General features: G+C 43.3%; 1 long non-coding RNA gene across 1 annotated transcript; it reads left to right on the forward strand.

Annotated features, from left to right (window-relative positions):
- The first annotated feature begins 153 nt into the window (after positions 1-153).
- On the forward strand, positions 154-17,084 carry LOC311586274. Its single transcript, XR_014775507.1, has 3 exons — positions 154-282; positions 965-1,045; positions 16,735-17,084. It is a non-coding gene; the product is annotated as an uncharacterized lncRNA (long non-coding RNA).
- Positions 17,085-20,683: the final 3,599 nt, after the last annotated feature.

A 20,683-nucleotide genomic window follows, 5' to 3' on the forward strand; every position in this document is an offset into this window, starting at 1 on the left:
TTGGTCTCCAAAGTGAGTTCAGTGCCTGCGTGGGCAACATAGAAAGACCCTGTCTCATAAACAAGCAACAAATAGAGACCCTTGCCTTGTCTCTGTGACATGGTCATCCTCCTGAGTGCTCATGCTTCATGACTAATTCACACCAGTCACTGTCTTGAAAATTGTTGTTGGCAATGGTGATCAAAGAACTGTGAGGATTTTCCAACTGGCCCTGGGGACGTTGTTCTCAGAAATGATGGAGAACAAATGCCTGAGGAGCAACTGTATGGATCACCACAAGGGGTCAGAATGCACCACTTTCCCAAGAGTTAAGAAAGGACTCACTGGCCAATAGGACTCTATGTCTGATGAGCTGCCTTTGGAAATGATGAGACAGAAGAACATCTATAGTTTAAAAAGAAAAAAAAAACCAGGAGTGGGAGCTGGGAAGATAGCTTATTTGGGAAAGTACTTGCCATACCAAAGATGAGGACCTGACTATTGTCTCCAGGACCCATATGAAAAAGGCTGAGGACAGTAGCTTCAGTAATCCCAGCATTGGAAAGGCAGAGATGGGAGGACCTCTGGGCATGTCAGCGAGTTCTGGGCCAAAAAGAGACCCAATGTCTAAAAACTAAGTGGACCACATCTGTCTAAAAACCACCAAGGAGCATGTCTGATGTTGACCTCCATACATACAGTCATACATGTGCATACACACACAAAAGAAAGAGGAAGACAAGAATGAGAGGGAGAGTAGGAAGGGAAGAAAGAGCGGCGAGGGGAAGATGAGGAGGAAGGCAAGTAAAGAGAACAGGGAAGAGGAAGAGGATGGGGGAGGGATGACTTGGGCAGAGGCAAGCTGGCACAAAGAAGCATACCATAGTACAAATGTGTTCTCGGACCAATACCATTTCCCAGAAAATTTAAGTGAGTTTAGGAGTTCTGAGCACAGATAATGACATTTCTTCCCATTGATTTGCAGGAAACAAAACTCAAGCAACATAGACATGGAGGCTACTGGCTTCTGGTGGACTCTGCTTCTCCGTTGGGTTGGCTTTACTCTGTGAGACCTCTGTTTCCTTTGTTATACAAGTGTAAAATGTGTTCCTGTGGCGAGGGGGCATAGGATGCTCCACTGTCTTTTCTATATGCCTCAACTGGTGCCCTTTTGGAGCCTTAGCAGGAGATGTTGGTGTCAGCGTAGCTCTAAGTTTATTCAACACATTCCCTGGAAGAGACTCCTCCAAGGGCACACAGATGTCTAGGGTGATGTTTAAGGCAGGGGGGACAGGGAATCCACCTTCACTCAAGTCAGCTCCTTGTGTAGATATTTCTTATACCAGATTTTCACAATCATGGGTCAATAATGTAAAGAGCTGAGGTCAAGAAGAAGCCTCTGTTGCTTGATATCTCCATGAGAGCAAGCTCAGCCTTGTCTCTGCCCAGCATGATTGGCTGGGAGGGGCCACTGGGTTCTAGCCATAGAGTGAGAGTCTTTGAGAGAAGAGCACCTTTTCACTGTGGCCAAAGATGCCTGCAGCTAGGCTGAGAGGTCCAATGGGCACTGTCTCACACACACACACAGGCTGTATTGAAAGCAGCTAGGAGCCTTGGATGATTTTAGCGACAGCCCATGAAGAAACTCATAACTCTTCCCCCACTTATGATACAGCTATGCCTTAGGGAAAAAAAAAAGATCAGAAATCACAAGTTGAAAGTGACCTCAAAATTCCAATAAAGCAATGCTGTATCTCCTCACTATAGAAACTTGTCTTTGGGGGGCATTTGCTATAACTGAAATGGGAGGGTACACCATCACTTGCATCTGGCTGCTCTCACTAACCAGTGAATTTGAGATGAAGGCTCAGGTGAAAGCGATGGTAAATTGGTTTGGAAGGTGGTCCAGGCACGAGTGAAGGAAGTGGGAAGGTAAAATAGAAGAGTTGATCTAAAGGCAAGGCATGAAGGTCTTTACAGTGAGACTCCTCAGCACCAAAGGTTCCCTTGGAGGACCAGAATGTGCTTCCTGGATCTGTTGGCCAACAGGAGGACTAGATCTCAGGTTAACTCCTGTATGCTCCTTGTCCTCAGAGGGTTGTATGTGGAGGATGTATTACCCATGTGTTTAACAGTTACTTGTAAATGAGGGTCCAGTACATTCTAATGCCTTTTGGCAAAGCCTCAGGACAAAAGCATCAAGCCATAGCAGGAGATGGGAAACTACACTGGCCTTCTCTACCTGGACCTGTTCCCAACCCTGCTCCCACCCCCAGCCCCAGTATCTGGAACTGAGACCAAAGAAAGGTGCAGAGAGATATAGCAGATACCAGTCATTTCAGTGGGAACATTGCCAGTGCCCACCCTCCTTAGGACTGACACGTTTTTTTCCCCCCATACAGTAATTTCTCAGGTTTTGGTACATGATCACAAATGTGCATGCATGCAGTTTGCCCAAGGAGGACAAAAGAGGGTGTGGGCTCCACAGGAGCTGTTAATAAAGGCAGTTGTGAGCCAGCCTGTGCTGGCTAGTTTTATGTCAACTTGACATAAGCCAGAGTCATTTGAGAAGAGGGAACTTCAGATGAGAAAGTGTCCCCAGCAGGTTGGCCTGTGGGAGGGCCTGAGGTGAATTGTCTTGATTGATGATCAGTGTGGGAGGGACTAGCTCACTGTGGATGGTTCGCCCCTGGGCAGACAGTCACAGGTGCTTAAGAAAGCCGACTGACTGAGCAAGCCACTGGGAGCAAGTTAGTAAGCAGCGGTCCTCTGCTGCCTCTGCATCAGCTCCTGCCTCAGTTCCCACTCTGGCTTCTCTTAGCGATCCAGCGTTACCTAGATGTCTAAGATGAAGTAACTCCTCCCCACTTGAGTTGCTTTTGATCTTGGTGTTTTATCACAGAAATAGAAACCCTTAGACACACACCCCACCCCAAAGGATGCAAAGCTATACTCAGAGGATTTACATCCATTCTGTTTGAGAAGTGCCCCTGCTTGGTCTGTGGTTGGGTGGCTGGTTAATCAATAAGCCCATAGGATAAGAACAGAGCAGACTTTTGAGGGTAGCTCTGTGCTGCTATTTACCTTCAGTGGCAGAGGGTTCCCTGTGCCTCCTGCTTGCACTTCTGGCCTGCCCTTGGAATACTTAAACCAGATCGATAGCCCCTTGGTGTGTTTTTTCCTTTCAGCCTATTTGTACTTTTTCACCTTCAAAGACAGGCAATCAATCAGACATGAGTGATCACTGCAGCTTGTATCGACCATTTGTTTTTTTTGTTTTTTTTTTTAAACATTAACAGTTTGGAAGTATCTGCACAGAATTTCTTAGTCATGTGTTGAAAATTACTTCAGTTCTCACAGTCATTTTCCTACTTTCAGCTCAAGCTGTGTGTGACTCGAATCTGAATTTGTTAACACTTTGTAAGAAATGTGAACACGGAACAAAACAAGTACCCAATTCTCCCACCCCCCAAGACAGGGTTTCTCTGTGTAGCCTTGACTGTCTTGGACTTGCTTTGTAGACCAGGCTGGCCTCAAACTCACAGATATCTACATGTCTCTGCCTCCCCGAGTACTGGGATTAGAGGCATGCACCTGTACACCTGGCTTAATTTTCTCAGAGCTTCAGAGATGGCTCTGTGGTTAAGAACACTGGCTGCTCTTCCAGAAGACCTGAGTTCAGTTCCTAGTACCTATGATGGATGACTCAAAATCCTCTGTAATTCCAGTTCCAGAGGATTTGACTCCTCCTTCTGGCCTCTTTAGGCACTGCACTCACATGCAAACATACATATACATGTGTATAAGTAGTTTAATGCAAATAAAAGTAAAACCTGTATATTTTTTGTAGTGTGAGGGCATGAGCTTCTAATAACAGAATGAAGGATCCTCTTGTCCATCCTCAGCCCTTTCTTGATGGCCTGTTCTGAGTTTGCAAGCCAGAGAACCAGGGGCATTAAAGTTTGAGGACCAATACTCCCAAAGCTCTAAGAAAACCCTTCAGGTTTCAAAAGAAAACAGGAATTTTTCTTTGTTTTTGGAATAACTTAATTTTTTTCCTGTTCACTCTTAGTCTTTTTTATGACTCTTCCCTCATCTTGAAAGAGTTCTAGAGCCGATATGCCTATTAAAGTGAAATTCATTTAAACAGCACAGGAGGGAGCCAGGAGGATTAGCCAATGGGGTTATATAAAATTAAACTGTTTCTGCACTGAAAAGGAAATTACAGGCGACACAATAGGAAGAAAACGTATTTGCCAGCTATATTTTGGACTAGCGCTTAGTATCTGGACATTATAAGGAACTGAAAAATGTAAATGCCAAAACCCAATGTTCCAATCAATAAATGGGGTAACTGAATAGAAAGTGAAACACAAATGGCCAATAAATATTTTTAGAAGCATGCAACATCCTTAGCCATCAGGAAAACACAAATTGAAACTGCCTTGAGATTCTATTCCACCCCACGCAGAATGGTTACTCCCCAAAAAACAAATGGCTACCAATGCTGGTGAGTCTGTTGAGAAAGAGCAGCCTCCTGCTCACTGTTGGTGGACACCTAAATGGTGTAACCACTGTGAAAACCCATGTGGAAGCTTTGAAAGAAAAAGATATCAGGAGTGCTGTGGGATCTAGATAGCAGGGTGCACATTTGAACCCACAATATGGGAGAGGTCCCTGTCCAAGAGCATCACAGAGGAAAGTGGCCCAGGCATAGAATGCCCACTACACAGTGTGGAACAAACAAGCAACTAACACCAGATCTGTAACTCCTTCTCATTATTAAACCTAAAATTCTCTGAAGGCTAAAACAACTCTAATTTTGTTGTTGTTTCTGCTGCTGCTGCTGCTGTTTTGATGTTTTGCTTGTTTTTTTAAGCCAACCCTTTTTTTTTGGGGGGGGGGCAGCAACACCCAATCTACATTTTCAGGAGGCTGTTTGTTCATTTTTTTCTGTTCACTTATGACGCTGAATGTAAATTCCATATGTCTCACTACCCCAAAATTAATGTGTTTGATTGTGAAGTCCTACCCCAGACCTCAATGGGATATGTTAAATAAGATGTGGTAGATAAATGTGCCATTGGTGTGTAAACTCCAAACAATGTTTATATTCTGAAACACATCTGGACCCATGGGGCTGGGAAAATGTATTGTGAATCTATATTAATCAGTAACTGAAAGGGAATAAATCAGATCTACATTTATACACATGGATAATATAATGGTTGGAAGAAGGAATAAGTCAGAATAAAATAACACAGCATTGGTTCCATAAATTAAAGAGCACCTCCCCTCCCCCCAGAGATTCTTTGGTTTTTTGTGAACACTGGTTGTGACACATGGGCGTGGAGAGCTAGGGTACCTGGGTAGTGTAACCCTGTGTGGGCATCCACGGCAGGGGGTGGGTGTAGGATCCCAGGTGAAGAGTGGAAGACATAGAAAGCCTTCTCAAGAACAGACTCAGTGTAAAGCTGTGACAAGGGTCAGTTATGCATGGAGGGTTCTTTTGGTGACACCAGCTCTTTCTGTACACTTGTGGCGTAAAAGTACATAAATAAACAATACAAAATGAGTCACAAAATCCTAGTATTGAAAAAAAAAGGAACTGGATCCCCAATCAAGAAGCTATTGCAATTGATAGCTTCTGGCAAAGAGAAAGCTTTGTCATATTCCAGGGCAGGTTCTATGCAGAGAAGTAGTTGGCCAATACAAAACAAACTCCATATGTCTCTGTGCACTTTTTGGTTTTGTACTGCTTTTGGTGGTTTTTGTCTTATTGTTTTTGGCTTTTTAGTATTTAGGGTGAATAAGGAGATTGGGGGAGTATCTAGGAGGAGTTGTTTATTTGGAAAGCATGTTCTACTTTATTTTTTTCTCCTTTATTAATTTATTCTTGTTACATCTCAATGGTTATCCCATCCCTTGTATCCTCCCATTCTTCCCTCCCTCCCATTTTCCCCTTATTCCCCTCTCCTATGACTGTTCCTGAGGGGGATTACCTCCCCCTGTATATGCTCATAGGGTATCAAGTCTCTTCTTGGTAACCTGCTGTCCTTCCTCTGAGTGCCACCAGGTCTCCCCCTCCAGGGGACATGGTCAAAGGTGAGGCACTAGAGTATGTGAGAAAGTCTTATCCCACTCTCCACTCTACTGTGGAGAATGTTCTGTCCATTGTCTAGATCTGGGTAGGGGTTTAAGGTTTACCGCCTGTATTGTCCTTGGCTGGTGCCTTAGTTTGAGTGGGACCCCTGAGCCCAAATCTGCCTATCATAATGTTCTACTTGTAGGCTTCTAGGACCCTCTGGGTCCTTCTACTTTGCCATTCTCCCATGCTTCTCTCATCTAGAGTCCCAATAGAATGTCCTCCCCTCTGTCTCAGTTTCCTGGTAAGTGAAGGCTTTCGTGGGACATGCCCCTTGAGCTAATATGTAGATATAAGTAAGTATATACCATTTGAGTCTTTCTGCTTCTGGGTTAACTCACTCATTATGATCATTTCTAGCTCAATCCATTTATTCACAAATTTCGGGAATTCCTTGTTTTTTATAGCTGAATAGTATTCCATAGTATTCCATAAAGAAACCACAGTTTCTTTATCCATTCTTCTATTGAGGGACACTTAGGCTGTTTCCATGTTCTGGCTATTATGAATAAGGCTGCTATGAACATGGTTGAGCAAATTTTTTTGTTGTGTGCTGGAGCATCTTCTGGGTATATTCCAAGGAGTGGAATAGCTGGGTCTTGAGGAAGCCCTATTCCCATTTTTCTGAGATAGCACCAGATAGATTTCCAAAGTGGCTGTACTAGTTTGCATTCCCACCAGCAATGAAGGAGTGTTCCTCTCTCCCCACATCCTTGCCAGCATGTGGTATTGCTTGAATTTTTGATCTTAGCCATCCTGATGGGTGTAAGATGGAATCTCAGAGTTGTTTTGATTTGCATTTCCCTGATGATTAAGGAGGTTGAGCATTTCTTTAAGTGTTTCTCAGCCATTTGATATTCCTCTGTTGAGAATTCTCTGTTTAGTTCCATGCCCCATTTCTCAATTGGGTTATTTGGTTTGGTGGTGTTTAATTTCTTGAGTTCTTTATATATTTTGGATATTAGACCTTTGTCAGATGTAGGGTTGGTGAAGATCTTTTCCCAGTCTGTAGGCTGTCGCTTTGTTCTCCTGACAGTGTCTCCTGCCTTACAGAAGCTTTTCAGCCTCATGAAGTCCCATTTATTAATTGTTGACATTAATGTCTGGGCTGTTGGTGTTCTGTTCAGGAAGTTGTCTCCTGTGCCAATATGTTCCAGGCGCTTCCCCACTTTTTCTTCTAAGTGACTTAGTGTCTCTGGTTTTATGTTGAGGTCTTTAATCCACTTGGATTTGAGTTTTGTACAAGGTGACAAATATGGGTCCAGTTGCATTTTTTTACACATAGACATCCAGTTAGACCAGCACCATTTGTTGAAGATGCTATCCCTTTTCCATCGAATGGATTTGGCTTCTTTGTCGAAAATCAAGTGACCATATGTGTGTGGATTCATATCTGGGTCTTCGATTCGATTCCACTGATCAACCAGCCTGTTGCTGTGCCAGTACCATGCTGTTTTAGTTACTATTGCTTTATAGTACAGTTTGAGATCAGGTATCTTGTTTATTTGGAAAGCATGTTCTACTTTATTTTTTTCTCCTTTATTAATTTATTCTTGTTACATCTCAATGGTTATCCCATCCCTTGTATCCTCCCATTCTTCCCTCCCTCCCATTTTCCCCTTATTCCCCTCCCCTATGACTGTTCCTGAGGGGGATTACCTCCCCCTGTATATGTTCATAGGGTATCAAGTCTCTTCTTGGTAACCTGCTGTCCTTCCTCTGAGTGCCACCTCCGGAGCACCTTTTATTGTACAAGATTGTTTTAGCTATTCTGGGTTTTTTGTTTTTCCATATGAAGTTCAGAATTGAACTTTCAATGTCTTTAAAAAATTGTGTAGGTATTTTGATAGGGATTGCATTGAATCTGTAGATTGCTTTTGGTAGGATGGCCATTTTTATTATGTTAATTCTCCCGATCCATGAGCAAGAAAGATCATTCCATCTTCTCATGTCATCTTCAATCTCTTTCTTTAGAGTTTTGAAATTTTTTTCAAACAGGTCCTTCACTTGCTTAGTAAGAGTAACTCCTAAGTACTTTATATTGCTTGTGGCTAATGTGAAGGGTGTAGTTTTCCTAATTTCTTCCTCTGCAAGCTTGTCCTTTGTGTATAGGAAGGCTACAGACTTTTTTGAGTTAATTTTGTATCCAGCCAATTTGCTGAAGGTGTTTATCAGCTGTAGGAGTTCTCTGGTGGAGTTTTGAAGGTCACTTATGTAGACTATCATATCATCTGCAAGTAGGGATAATTTGACTTCCTCCTTTCCCATTTGAATACCCTTGATCTCCTTTTGTTGTCTTATTGCTCTGGCTAGAACTTCGAGTACTATATTGAAGAGATATGGAGAGAGTGGGCAGCCTTGCCTTGTTCCTGATTTTAGAGGAATTTCCTTGAGTATCTCACCATTTACTTTGATTTTGGCTATTGGCTTCCTATATATAGCCTTTATTATGTTGAGGAAAGTGCCTTGTATTCCCGATCTCTCTAAAACTTTAAACATGAATGGGTGTTGGATTTTATCAAATGCTTTCTCTGCATCTAAAGAGATGATCATGTGGTTTTTTATTTTCAGTTTGTTTATGTGGTGGATTACATTGATGGATTTCCGTATATTAAACCATCCCTGCATGCCTGGAATGAAGCCTACTTGGTCATGATGAACGATATCTTTGATGTGCTCTTGTATTCGTTTTGCAAGTATTTTATTTAGTATTTTTGCATCGATGTTCATAAGAGAAATTGGTCTGAAATTCTCTTTCTTTGTTGAGTCTTTGTTAGGTTTAGGTATCAATGAGACTATGGCCTCATAGAATGAATTTGGTAATGTTCCATCGCTTTCTATCTTTTGGAGTAGCTTGAAGAGTATCAGTATTAGCTCACCCTTGAAGGTCTGGTAGAATTCTGCACTGAAACCATCTGGCCCTGGGCTTTTTTTGGTTGGGAGACTATCAATGATTACTTCAATTTCTGTAGGGGAAATGGGACTATTTAGCTTGTTTATCTGTTCTTCACTCAACTTTAGCAAGTGAAATTGATCAAGAAAATCGTCCATTTCCCTTAGATTTTCAAATTTTGTGGCATATATGCCTTCAAAGTAGGATCTTATGATTCTTTGTATTTCTTCAGTGTCTGTTGTTATGTCTCCCTTTTCCTTTCTGATTTTGTTGATTTCACTACTGTCTCTCTGCCTTTTAGTTAGTTTGGCTAATGGTCTGTTTATCTTATTGACTTTCTCAAAGAACCAGCTCTTGGTTTTGTTGATTCTTTGGACTGTTTTCTTAGTTTCTAATTTGTTAATTTCACCCCTGAGTTTGATTATTTCCAGACGTCTACTCCTTTTGGGTGTTTCTGCTTCTTTTTTTATAGGGCTTCCAGTTGTGTCGTTAAGGTGCAAAAATATGGAACGCTTCACGAATTTGCGTGTCATCCTTGCGCAGGGGCCATGCTAATCTTCTCTGTATCGTTCCAATTTTAGTATATGTGCTGCCGAAGCAAGCACATGATCAAAATTTATTGTATAAAAAATTATAAAACAATCAGTTTAAAAGTGTGTCATTTCTTATAAGATAACCATTTACTGCAAACCAGACAGACTTCCAACTTGGCCTTCATTCTACTTGTTGAAGGAAGCCATTCCCCTCTGTGAGGGCTCCTAAATTTCAGAATTGGATTGTGAGCATCGCATGGACCCCAATGTCCTCTCTCCTCCTCACTGGAAGACATCGTCCACTCACTTTTCTCTGCAGTAGACAGTGTAGTGTCTGTGATGTATGCATGCAGCTTTCTTTAAATCTAAGGGTGTATGAGAAATACCAACGCACCACACTTTCTCCTTCTGTGTTTATGTTCCATGCAAGCCAGCTGCATCCACCAGGACTTGAGAGGTCCTTATAGAACAGGGAAACAGTGGTTGAATGGGTGATGGGCTTGAGCTCCCCATATCTGCCAAATGGAGGTATTGGCGGTTTCTAGAAATACCTCTCACCACCTGTGTCAGAGTCATCTCTCGGACAGCAACAACAGTGGGGATTTGTTGAGCACACCTCAGAAACTGGGAGGCATCCCAGAAACCTTGGGTCTTATAAGGTAGGCTTTCTGCTGAGAACTACTGGCCATTTTATCTGAATCCCAAATAAAGGAGCATAGTGAAGGTTGCACATGGCTCTTAATTAAACCTCCTATAGGCAAACAGAAAGAAGATCACCACCATGGGAGAATCGGGCACTTCAGGGTCTCAGGGGCTCTGAGTGGTCCACACAATGATCTCACTCTGTCTTTACTTGTGAGCGGTGGGTAGGTTTGTGTATGGATTAGAGTAAATTAAAAAAGACTGATGCCACAATGCCCACCACAAGCAGACGTTATATCCACAGGGAAGGACCTCACCTAAGAAGAAATGTGACTGGTTAGGAGGGAGAAAATGGTGAGCTAAGGAAATACTATACAGTGGCTAATAGCAGCCCTAAAAACCAAGAGGACCAACTAACTGCTTCCTAGAGCCATTTGTTGGAGTATTCCTGGCTTGGTGGCACTGTTAGGATTAAGGATGAGATGCCATGTAAGCAATATGATATGGAGAGAAGAGACAAGGAGTTAGGGTCTGAGTGGGCTATGAGGACAGAGAGACAGAGACAGAGAGACACAGTTGGAGAGAGGGGGCAAGAGGGGCCCCCTTAGGGAGGGTACAAGAGAGGCAAGAGAGGAATGCAAAAGAGATATGAGGTGGCAGGTTTTCCCCTTTTTATCTGGACCCCTGGCAGCAGCGGCGGTGGTAGGCGATGACATCAGAGATTGCTAAGCAACCTAGAGGCAGGCTGCTTAATACCAACAGGGGCTGTCCCCAGAGTTCTGGAGAAGGCCTAAATGCACCAGACCAAATGGGTCCTAACATAAGCCCCAGACCTCTCACATTTTCCTGTCCTTCCAAGTTTGGAAGCTGTGGTTGGTTAAGATTGCTTGGCAGTTGGACGGAATGTAGAATCACAAGAGACGGTGTTCTGGGCACACTTAGGAGGGACTATCTATATCAGTCTTTGTGAATGTCTGTGAGGAACTATCTTGGTTGGGTTAAATAAAGAGGGAAGTCGCATGCCAAGTATAGGCAGCACCATCCATCCTGTATCCTGGGGTCTCTGACTGAATACCAAGGAGAAAGCCAGCATTCCCTCCCCCTTCTCTCTGCTTCCTTCCTTCAGTTGCTTTTTCCAGGATAATTATCACAGGGAAAGGAAAAAAAAAGTAGCTAAGGCAGAAACAGGTGAGGCCACAGTTAAAGTTCTCTGCCTTCTTTTCTCTCCCACTTGTACTCTAATCCATTCTAAAGAAGCTGCACGCACGTGCACACACTCACATGCACATGCACACAAGCCCTTATCTGTGGGGAAAGCCTTTAAAGTGTGAGGAACTTCATCACTAAATAGCAATTATTTTTTGGTCACTCACCTCCCGGCAGGGGCCAAATTGTTTCAGTAATTTCTCATTAGGCTGGAGCTGATTTAAAAAATACAATTAGTAATCATTTTAATTACAGGCAGCTCTTCCAGAAAGGACTTACAGGTCCCAGGGACCAAGGAGGCGATCAGATAGAGAGAAGGCAGGGAAGCTGAAGCTAACTCAGGAAAGACTCGGGAGTTAACAGGAAGATAGGCGGCGCCAGACGTTTATGGAGAGAGTGGGCACTTCTGCACAACATCCAAGAGGCTGATGTTGTCTTTAAAATGTTATCCTGGAGGCTGGAGAGATGGCTCAGAGGCGAAGGGCATGAACTGCTCTTGTGGAGGACATACTTACGTTGTCAGTACCTATGCCGGGGCTTTGCAAGTGCCTGTAACTCCAGACTCAGGGCATTTGATTATCCTCTTCTGGCCTCCCCAGGTATCTGCACGCATACCACTCTCCCCCTCGCCCCCTCACTAAATATTTTTTAAAAAATGATTAAAACTCAATTTTAACTTTAAAACCAACAAATTATCATAGTCTTGTGCGAGACAGTAATTTAATGTATTAAAGTTAAGATGTGTACGGCATCGCCATACAAAGGGTGAAAAAGCACATTTTGGTGCAGAGATGAATTTTCTAAGCCTAATATCAGAATGGCCTTGCTATCAACCCAGGATTCCACTCATCTAAACTTCGTGCAATAAATATGATTTGAGAATTGTGCAAAAAAAAATGTAATAAGCTATGGAATCTGACATTTGCATATAAATAGAAAAGAACCCCAAGCCTGTCTACAAAGAGAAAAATGATTTCAGCATTTTTACATAATTCCTAGTACATTCGCTTTTATAAATGTCCTTGTCATGTTGTTCTAGAAAACCGGGCTTAATTCTAGTAGCTTCTTTAAAAATAAAAACGAAGCAAGTTTATTTCCAAGAAATAGTTACACGATGCAGCTGAACTCGGTGAGATTTTTTTTTTTCTGTCCTCAAATCCAGACAATTAATGAGAAAACTCAGTAATGATTATCTCCCATCTCCCAATTTTTGCAGACTTCACCTGAGTCTATGAATTTTTGACCCTGAACACTGCTCATATTTAGGTGTCGAGTACACTGGGGGGCTGCGATGGTTAGTTTTGTTCTGTTTTTTGTTTTTTGTTTTTTTTTTTTCAGCTAGACACAGACTAGAGTCACTGGGGAAGAGGGGCCTTCAATTGAGGAGTTGCCTCTATCAGATTGGCCTGTGGGTATATATGTGGGGAATTTTCTTGATTAGGGACTAATGAGGGGAAAGCCCAGCCCATTGTTGGCAGCGCCCTGGCCCAGGTTGTACAAGAAAGCAAGCTGGGTCTGGAGAGACGTCTCAGCGGTTAAGAGCACTTGCTGCAGTTCTCATCACTCACACTCTCTGTAACTCCAGCTCCAGGGAACCCATCCCTTTTCTGGTCTCTTCAGGCACAAGGCATGCATGTAATATACTTACATGCATGCAGGTAAAATATTCATACAGGTTAAAAAAATAAATAAATACAACTTTTTTTTTAAAGTAGCCAAGCAAACCATGGGGAGCAAGACAATAAGCAGTTTTCCTCCATGGTCTCTGTTTCAGTTCCCGCCTCTAGGTTCCTGCCTTGAGTTCCTGGCCCCGACTTCCCTCACTGATGGACTGTAGCCAGTAAGCCAGATAGACCCTTCCCTCCCTAGGCTGTTTTTGGTCAGCAACAGACAGCACACTCAGAGAGCTGCCTGCTTCCTCCATCCTATAAAATAACCGGGACCTGCCTCTTCACCAGCTGCCCTCCGTGCCAGCATATGCATACAAATAACTCTGAATCCAAGAACTATTTCCTCATTTACAACTGTCACTTTACCAGAAGCAAGGCACGATGGGAAGACATGGAAAGGTTAAAGAGACAGGAGAAAGGAATAGGAACCCTTGCTGTTATTGAGGATCACAGCAACATGAGGAGCTGTATTAAAGGGTCTCAGCATCAGGAAGGTTGGAATCCACTGCAGTAGGGTTTGGGCATAGCTCTATGGGGGGAGGGTGTTTCCTTAAGCCAAAAAGATTCCCAGGAAAAATAATCCCTTCCTGAGAATACCACCAACCAGATTGTTAAGACAGCAGTAAACCATACCCAGGGCAAAAATCATGTTTTAGAGAAACCTCATTGTATAACCTGTATACAGTTAAATTACTTTGACTTTTAACTTTTAATCTGTTTTAATCTGAATTACATTCCTTCTTCATCTGTAAAATTGGCCAGAACCCTATAATTTCACTATAAAAACTAAATCCCCCGCCCTTTTGATGAAGAAATGAATAAACCAACATAGTCTTTTCTCTCCTTAGTTATAAATCTCCTTCTTCAAATGGCGTAAGCCCCAAAGTAGCTTAACAGATCTGGCTTTTTTTTTTTAGCATAGTCTTTCTTCATATTATCAAACTTACTGAATTTTCTTGACTAGTCCTTAAAGTTTACTCTGTGATTAAAGTCAAGAATCTCAGCTAGGACCTGGAGAGATGGCTCAGAAGAAAGAGCACTCACCACTCTCCCAGAGATCCTGGGTTCAGTCCCAGCACTCACATGGCAGCTAACAACCATTTACCAGTACAGACTACAGTTTCCAAGGGTCTGACGCCACCTTCTGGCCTCCCCAGACACTGCATACAGCAACAGAATTCTCACTAGGATGACACCAGAAAGGAACATGCTACAATCTCTGGGCTTCTCAGACTGACAGGAAGTGGTTCTTTCTGACTGGCCGTGATGTCCTTGTAACACCGTCAATTAATGACTTGGAAGGTCTCATTGCCCGACTCTTTCTTTGAACTCCCAGCCTGTCCATGACATGTCATTTTTTTTGTGATTTATGTGATCAGAAAAGGGTGTGTCCAGTGACATTCATATGTGTGTCCCCAAGAGCATACAGGTGTCTGCATATTTTGGAAGGACAAAGTTCAGATGCCCTAGCCTGCTCCTGTAGCTAAACAGATCTGTGTCTGCTCAGCCGCTCTTTCCTTCCCAGACCCACAAGTGGCCTATCTCTCTCACCTCCACTTTTAGTTCCTATACAGCACATAGTATGTGCCCTGCTTTTGTATCCCAGCACCTGAGAATAGGTTCACCAGAACCTTTCCTCTCACTTTAGCAGGGAGAAGAGAGAAGAACCCAGAAGGGAAAATAAAATGACCAAGTTGCTGACAGGATGCCATCCTTACAATCCACACACTTGTTTCCCTCTGAACTCAACACAAACAAGCTTGAGCGCTCCATCTTGGAGTGTTTCACCCACTAGACAAGGAAAGGTCTGCCTACCTTCACTACCTCCGGGGTCACAAAACATGAAGTTTTTTTGGAGGTACTTCTCTAGGGACCAGCAGAAGACCCTGAGTCCAGCTCCTCCTTCCTACCCATCACTAAGGTATTTGGTTTCGGAGTAGATATCTGATGCCCAATTAAAACAGCCTCAGAGGTTTAGTTACCAGATCAAGGTGGAAGTAAATGGGTTACCTTTGGTTTCCACCTTGACTGAATATAGTATTTTCCTCTTAAGCCACAGACCTATGTGTGGGGACTGGAAAATTTCCTCCATGCATGGACCACACTCTTAAGTAAATAAGATATGAATTTGTGAGGTGTTTACTGACATCAAGGAAGTGAAAACCCTCCATGTTTTAAGGGATGGTTTTAAGGGAAATTGGTTTGTAAGAAATTCAATAAGTAATAAACAAGTGATGACTGTTACTGTGAGTTACGGATTCCAGAATTCCATCTACTGGGGGCTGGAGAGATGTGCAGTGGTTAAGAGCACTGGCTGTTCTTTCAGAGGACTCAGGTTCAATTCCCAACACCTACATGGTAGCTCACAACTGTCAATAACTCAAGCTCCAGAGATTTTTGACTCTCTTATACAGACATACATGCAGGCAAAAATACAAATAAACATAAAATAAAAAATAAACAATTTTTAAAAAATTACTTGTTTAAAGACATTCTACCTACAAGGCCCAACAACTCATGCAAAGTATCTGGAACTCTGTATGCTGAGACTTGCTGGCATTAAATATTCTTTTTGTTATATTTTCTTTATATAAATATCCAGTATAAATTCTCCAATTCTTCTAACCTTTGTAAACATTAAGTAGAAAATTCAGTGTCTGATAGATCAGGCTGACAAATACCATAATCTCAGAATTTGGGAACTAGGAAAAAAAAACCCCTCCTGCCTCTGCCCTCATAATTTCTTTGAGTATATAATGGAGAAATTATTTTTAACTTCTAATCCTTCTTAAATTTTATTTTGGGAGGCAATATTTTTTTCACTACAGAACTTGGCAAAAACTGCATTTGTCCGTGTCAGCTGAAGGCAGCACACAGGAGTATGTGCCCTGAGACATCTATTCACAAATATATCCACAGCTGCTTTCAAATGACTATGGCGGACTCAATCTCAAACTTCCACGTTAATCTGACATGTTTACAAGTGCCTGGAAAGATTTCTTAGATAACGAGCACTTTTGTCATGCCAGAAGATATTGATGTGGCCTAGATGCTATATGTAACCTTTTCCTTATTTCTATTGTGAGTGGAAAAATATGGGATTAATTTAAGAACTGCTGAGTACGGGAAATATACGAGGTGAGGGCATCTTTGCTGGCTGTTTAATTCTAACTAAATAGTTTAAAGAGCTGAAATAAAATATATTATATAAAATAAAACCATCTGGAGAATGCTCAAGACTATGTCTTATTTATAACCAGGGTAGGTGAATCAGAATATTAATAAGGTTGCCTTTATACAGATTGGTCCAAATGCAGTCTACCGTGAGCTCAGAGTCTTGAATCCGTCACTTAGCCAGACACCCTCTGTGGGTGGGGACGCTGGGGTTGATAATGGTTAATCTTTGTCGGCTAGCTTGAACAGATCTAGAATAACCTAGAAGACAGAGACAGACAAGTATTGGATGTCTAGAGAGGAGCATTTCCAGACCAGATTGACACAAGGAGCAGTAAGAGAGAGAAAAACCCATCCTGAGTGTGGTAACACAGTCCAACAGGCCCAGAGGGGAAGATGGGAAAACAGTAGGGCAAAAGAAATAGCCGACGCAGGTGTGTAATCGCCTCTTTGTCCCATCAGGCCACCTACTGATGCTTTTTTGAACTCCAGGCACCAGGATCTATTCAGCTTCTTCAACGCACCAGTTGAAGAAGTACACTCAACACCAGCGAAGGTCCTGGGAGCTTCGGTCTAGTCATTGGACCGGGCCTGAGCATCGTTGGTTTTTATTGGTCCCTTCCTTGTTCTGAGGCTTTTGGTTCCTTGTACTGAATGGGTCCTGGGTTCTCTGCTGTCCAACATTCTGGAATCTCCTCTGAAGTGACACCCAGGGAAGGCCAACCTCTCAGGGACCGCCTACGAACAATCTCCAGGAGATTAAGACACTTCTGGCTAAGTAGCCTTTTCAAGAACTCAGTGCTAGTAAATGGCAGGGCAACGCAGCTTTTGTCTGATGCAGCCCTTTCTGATGCTGTTATACATCCTCATAAGACAGAGCAGACTTCCTTTCAAAAACAGGTGTCAGGGCAGAGCTTTGCACCACCGCTTTCTCAGCCTCAGCCTCACGGTGTAATCCTCGTACAGGGCCGATGGGCTCCATCCCACGGCTGTGTTACTATGTTGAGTGAAGCTTAGGGAGACTTTGCTGGCCCACAGGGGATGCTATAGAAGGTGGACATCTACTCAGCAGAACGCTGAATGGCACCCACACTCACCCGCAAGCCCGTTGAGGTCCATGCTCTGTGCAGTGACAACATCAGATGTCTGATAAGCAACCCAACAGCTGACGACCTGAAGTTGCCTGTGGCTGACAGATGGCTGACCCGAGGGAGGAACCGGGTCCACACATAATCAGAACTGGCGTGTGAACACTGCTGGCAGTATCCTTTGTCCTAATTTTGATGGTGCATTACGAAACATGGAGCCACAATGTAAGTGTTAGATGAGACAGGGAGAAAAGTTTATCAAGTTTCTTCTGTTATGAGTGATGAAAATTCAACTCAACTCAGTCCTTCCCTTAGTTGGCATGCCATCAACTGTTTAACATGGCAACAGAACACAGCTGTAGAGTCCCTTTCAGGCATGGCTTGATCCAGTGGTCTTGAGTTGCCTCTGGTAATTCCGTGGCTCGTTGTAACTTAAATTTTTCTTTACTTCCTTAAACATTTCCTTATAATATACGCCTTAATTAGGGGTTCTATTGCTGTGATGAAACACCACAACAGAAAAGCAGGTTGGAGAGGAAAGGGCTTATTTGGCTTGCGTTTCCACATCACTGTTCATCACCAAAGGAAGCCAGGACAGGATCTTAAAGAAGGCAGAAGGCTGCAGGGGATGCTGCTTACTGATTTGCTCCTCATGGCTTGCTCAGCCTGCTTTGTTATAGAACCCAGGACCACCAGCCCAGGGATGGCCCCGCCCACAATGAGATGGGGCTCCACCCATCAATCTCTAATTAAGAAAATGCTTTACAGGGCTGCCTGCAGCCCCATCTTATGGGGGGCATTTTCTTAACAGAGGTTTTCTCCTCTCAGGAGACTTTAGCTTGTGTCTAGTTTACGTAAAGCTATTCAACACAATATGTTTTCATCTACTCCAACCCCCAATCCCATTTTTCCAATATATCCCCTTCACTCCCCACTTTTCCTTCCGAATTTCATTACTTTGCTATTAAGCTGAGTCCATCTAATGATACCTCTACAGACATGGGGGCAGGACTATCTGCTGAAACATGTGGAGCCTGTCTGAGGTCACATCCCTGAAAAAGACTGATGCTCACTCTGCTAGCAGCCACCAATTATCTTGGTTCCTTCTCCCTACCCCTACTCCACAGAAAAGCCTTCCTGTATGCAATTGCTCTGACCTAACAGCTCTGTGTTGCAGACATTTGAGAAAGGCTGTGTGAGTGGGAGGGGGTGTGTCTCTTACCTAATACAGGTCCACAAGAACTTTCCTTTATTCTAATTCCAGGAAAAGCATGTGTCCATCTATAAACCAACTACTTGACTTCAAAGAATTTAGATTTCCTGGTTGGCCAGATTGAGTTTCTCCCAACACTAAAAACCTTCCCCAAACAAGATCCAAGGAGGACAGAGGTATCTTAAGGCTGCCAGGAACAACAAATACTCCTTACAATGGAAGATGGCCATTTGGATTGCTTCACAGGAGCAAGGGTTTGCCCAAGCCGGATTGTATTCCATCCCTGCGAATCAAGACAATGAAGGAAACACAAGCATCTGTTTCATCTCCTGCCACCAGACCAGAAGCCATGTCAGATTTCAGGTCTGCATTACTCCCTTTTCAAGAAAAACAATCTCTGTAGGTAGTGGCGGACCAGTAGTCCCTACACGAGAAATCAAAATGTCCATGAGAGCAGTAGCATCTCTTCACAAGAAACCTTAGTACTCAGGTCTTCCATTGGACACAGAACCACTCAAAGGCCCCAAGGGACTTGTGCAGAAAGTCCTCGGACACAGTTACATGCTGTCCCTTGTTCATGTCACCTGCTGCACCCGGCACTGTGTAGGCTTCCTGTCAATCCTACCAAACTCCTTCCTGAGGAGTCATCGTGCCAAGCAGAAGTGTCCTTTTCTCATTTCTTATTTCTTCTAATTACCGGGAGCTTCCATAGCAGAGACTTTAGTACTAGGTGAAGGAACGACCTGGCAGTGTCCATTCTGACTCTGTGTTCAGGGAGATGGGTCCATGGCTGAGGCTGCAGGCTCTTTGATGCATTAACCATAGTGCATTCAAGGTTTCAGAATCCTTACTTGGTTCCTCCCATGTCCTGGAATTCCTCCAACCACTCCTACTACGGACACCTTGAAGGAGAGCAGCGCACAGACGCTACAGCTGCCCTGGGTAGCAACTTTAACATCAGTTGCAGAAATCACCCTGTCCCTGATTTACAAATCCATGGGGAAAAAACATAGTCTATAAACAGGGAGTAAGTAAGAGCTTGTTGAATTTATCTGGTACTTTATGCGACTTGGTAGCCATCCTCTTTAAGGCTAAGGTGAGTCCCTTCTCCGCAACAAGCCAAGTCAGCTCCTACTCGGTGGGTGTGGTCAGAAGGGCAGGTGAGTCATTCTTGCTGCCCCTCCCCCCTCTAACACAGTTCATGGGAATCCCGAACAGAGCACAGTGGGATCCAGCAGTGAGGGCTCAGACGTCATGTGAACACACAATAGGAGGATATACAAGGACATCGATCATTCTAGAAGGAGAAGGCCCCCAAAGAGTGACTTTTACAAAGATGTCTGAAAGATGAGCAGTGCGTAGATGCTCAGGTCAATGAGGATGGGAAGAAAGAGAAGCGGGAAGAACTCAAGAAAATGTACACCAGACTGATTCTGCATAGTGAGAGGAACAGGCATGGGGTAAATGAAAATATGAAAAGGGGGCTGTGCAGGAGGCTGGGTACATGATTCAGTGTGTGAAATACATGGGGAAACCACTCTGGGTTAAAGTGCAGCAGCCATGTGCAGAATAGACCAGGGCTATCAGGGAGGTATTATTCATAGGGCTCCAAATACTTCAGTGTTTGTAATTCAAAACAGTAATGGCTATTGTACATGCACACACACTACACAAGGATATGCCCCAATTTATAAATGGTTTGTCTAGGATGATGAGGTGGCGATATGAAATGGTTTTGCTTCCTATTGTTATTATTTTTTTTTTTTACAATTTACTCACGGTACCATTACAATAAATAAGCGCTAAAAAATTACAACCATCTGTAAGTTTCAAATTTTTAAATGAAATTTGAATTTTGAAAGGAAAATATACAGCAGAGTGCTTTTACAACCTTAATTTTAACATACCGCCTCGAAGAAAGCAACCTTTGTTTCCAACAATACAAGTGCAAAGCCCACAGGACACACGGCACAGTGGCTGAGGTTGCAGGAAGGTGTGCCTGTGTGTCCTAGAGCCCAGTCATGAGGCCACTGGCAAGACTAGAGGGAGAAAGCCAGACACCTCGCTCCTTGCTGGCTGCCTCTGAAATAAGCAGAATGTGTGCCTTGCTGCTTTCTCAGGCTCAGTTGCCAGAACCTGA

The sequence above is a fragment of the Acomys minous genome (assembly GCF_964271855.1).
Source record: "Acomys minous genome assembly, chromosome: 16".
In the NCBI taxonomy this organism is placed as follows: domain Eukaryota; kingdom Metazoa; phylum Chordata; class Mammalia; order Rodentia; family Muridae; genus Acomys; species Acomys minous.